Raw genomic sequence first — 3,200 nt, 5'->3', positions numbered from 1 at the left:
CCATCATGTGGCTACTGAGAACGCCAAGTGCGTGTCGGGGCTCAAGTGTGCCACGGGAGGGGTTTTGGTCATTAACCTGCTCCTTCTCCAGGATTCGACCGCCCTCCCACGTGGCGGCTGCAGAGCCTGTAACGAAGCTGACAGCTCTTCCAGGCACGAGTTTTCTTCCTTAATGCATGGCTTCTTCAGAACAGAACCAATCAGAGTTTTATTTCATCCTGTTCCTATAAATCAGTTATGGGATGAAGCTTCTTTGGTGCTGGAGAAGACGTGCCTGGATGAGGGACTGATGAAGAGTAGGGGAATCACGTCACCACCAAGTATGTGGCATAGGCAGAGACTTGTGATGATCCAGTTGCAGCCTTAGCCAGGAGACGCTCTGTGTGCAGCATTGTGGAAGATTCAGAATGAGTCAGAAAGGTCATTCTTGCTGTCCCAAAGCTTTCAATCCAGTTTAGGAGACAAGATAGGGGATGGGGAGGCAGTGGTGGGCATCTGTGATTCACCCAGAGAGGGGATGAGGTTGAAGGCTGGAGAGAACAAGGTAGTCACGGAAGCAAAGACATCAAAAGCACAATTAGACTCTGGTTCCTTCGAGGCAGGAAGGAAGAAGTTAAGATGGGTACAGATGTATTTACATTTGTAGGATGCTGATACCAGACTGAATTTAATACAGGTTCACTTTGTCTCCTTAAACATAAGGCACTGGGCAAGAAGCAATGACAGTCTGTTAGCAAGGGACATCGTAATTCCCAGTTCTACTGAAAGGAACACGGCGCCTTGGAAAATTGTAATTCCACGCACGGGACAGAAAAATGTCAAAGACTATAGGGCAACTGAGAAGGGTACCCGACCCTTTCCTGGGCCCCTTTAAGGCTGATGTAATGCTTTAATAGGCTAACACAGAAGGGTAAAGCCAGTCTCCTTAAAACCCAAAGCAGAGATTATAAAACGTCACTTTGGATCCTGTCTGGAGTCACAGCTGAAAAAAAAAAGGAGCGGTGGTCCTAAGAGAACAAATCCGAAAAGGCTATTTTATTATTTTATTATTATTATTATTGAGATAGAGTCTCACTCTGTCACCCAGGCTGGAGTGCAGTGGCACTATCTTGGCTCACTGCAACCTCCACTTCCTGGGTTCAAGTGGTTCTTCTGCCTCTTCCTCCTGAGTGGCTGGAACTACAGGTGCGCACGCCACCACGCCTCGCTAACTTTTTTGTATTTTTAGTAGAGATGGGGTTTTGTCATGTTGCCCAGGCTGTTCTCAAACTTCTGGCCTCAAGCGATCTGCCCACCTTGGCCTCCTAAAGTGCTGGGATTACAGGCTCGAGCCGTCATGCCTGGTGGAAAAGGCTATTGATTAAACCTGGGATAACTTTAGCATTAGAAAAGTAGGGCTGTAAAGATTGAAACACATAAAACATACAAAATCCATGCGTTCATCACGATAGCCCAAACATTTTTTCATAAAGGTGCTTAAGGAATCAACTCATTAATTAAATATCAATAAAGGGAAGGAATCAAGTATTTATCCTGTCTTTCCAAACATGAGAGGGGAATTCTTCAATATAGAAGAATTCTGACTAATACATGCCAAAGGAATGAAAACATTAGAATACTACCATTTGGTAAACCCTAACAAAATAATCATTCTAGCCAATGATTACCAATATCTGCTAAAATTACTGGGTGAAATGTTAATAGGGAACTTTAGAATAGATGGATCAGGCTGACAACATTTGAACTCAATGATCAGTTCTAACATTATTGGATAGTGAGACATTTTGTGTCTCCTGAATAAAAGGCAAAAGGAGGTTCACAGCACCACCTGTAAAGTACTCTTGGGTTTTTTGTTTGTTGTATTTCTTCGAGACAGCGTGCCACTCCATTGCTCAGGCTGGAGTGCAGTGGCGCTATCTTGGCTCACTCCAATTTCCACCTCACGGGCTCAAGGGATTCTCTCACCTCAGCCTCCTGAGTAACTGGGACCACAGGCGCATGCCACCAGGCCCAGCTAATTTTTTGTATTTTGTGTAGAGACAGGGTTTTGTCTTATTCCCCAGGTTGGTTTTGAACTCCGGGGCTCACGTGATCCTTTCATCTTGACCTCCCAAAGTGTCCAGATTTCACTTGTGAACCACTGCGCCCAGCCCAAGTTATTCTTAAAAGAAAACAAACAAACAATCAAACTTAATTCTCATGAATGGTCTAGGTTTTTCTATCAGTTTACAGAAAATATGGGGGGGTGGTAAAGGAACACATAAAAGAACGCTGTGAGGTGGCTGAGTGCAGTGGCTCATGCCTGTAATCCTAACACTATGGGAGGCCAAGGCAGGTGGATCATTTGAAGTCAGGAGTTCGAGACCAGCCTGATCAATATGGTGAAACTCCATCTCAACTAAATATACAAAAATTAGCTAGATGTGGTGGCAGGCACCTGTAATCCCAGCTACTTGGGAAACTGAAGCACAAGGATCATTTGAACCTGAGAAGTGGAGGTTGCAGTGAGCCGAGATCGCGCCACTGCACTCTAGCCTGGGAGACAGAGGGATTCTGTCTCAACAACGACAACAAAACAAAACAAACAAACAAAAAAAAAACAGAGAAAAAGAACACTGAGGATATAACCTGCCACATTGAGACTGTAAAGTTGTACAGGACAAATGATGATCTCGTCATTCAATCACAACTAAGTTCAGGGCGACCTTGATTTGATCCTGATTCAAACAAACTGAAAAGGCTAGGTGCGGTGGCTCATGCCTGTAATCCCAGCACTTTGGGAGGCCAAGGTGGGTGGATCACCTGAGGTCAGGAGTTCAAGACCAGCCTGGCCAATATGGTGAGACCCTCGTCTCTACTGAAAACACAAAAATATTAGCCAGGTGTGGTGGCGGGCACCTGTAATCCCAGCTACTCAGGAGGCTGAGGCAGGAGATGCACTTGAACCTGGGAGCGGAGGTTGCAGTGAGCCAAAATTGGGCCACGTGCACTAGCCTGGGCAACAGAGCAAGACTCCATCTACGGCCGGGCGCGGTGGCTCAAGCCTATAATCCCAGCACTTTGGGAGGCCGAGGCGGGTGGATCACAAGGTCAAGAGATCAAGACCATCCTGGTCAACATGGTGACACCCCGTCTCTACTAAAAATACAAAAAATTAGCTGGGCATGGTGGCGCGCGCCTGTAATCCCAGCTACTCAGGA

The 3,200-nt window shown here is 46.0% G+C and overlaps 1 non-coding gene across 1 annotated transcript; it reads left to right on the top strand.

The window, feature by feature from the left end:
* The first annotated feature begins 862 nt into the window (after nt 1-862).
* Nucleotides 863-984, top strand: LOC119469979. The gene has a single exon (XR_005198854.1). It is a non-coding gene; the product is annotated as a small nucleolar RNA SNORA26 (small nucleolar RNA).
* The last annotated feature ends 2,216 nt before the right edge of the window (nt 985-3,200 follow it).

The sequence above is a fragment of the Cebus imitator genome, unplaced genomic scaffold, assembly GCF_001604975.1.
Source record: "Cebus imitator isolate Cc_AM_T3 unplaced genomic scaffold, Cebus_imitator-1.0 Scaffold20, whole genome shotgun sequence".
NCBI lineage: Eukaryota > Metazoa > Chordata > Mammalia > Primates > Cebidae > Cebus > Cebus imitator.
Note: the sequence above shows the minus strand (reverse complement) of the source record. Positions and strands in the feature narration are given on the sequence as shown.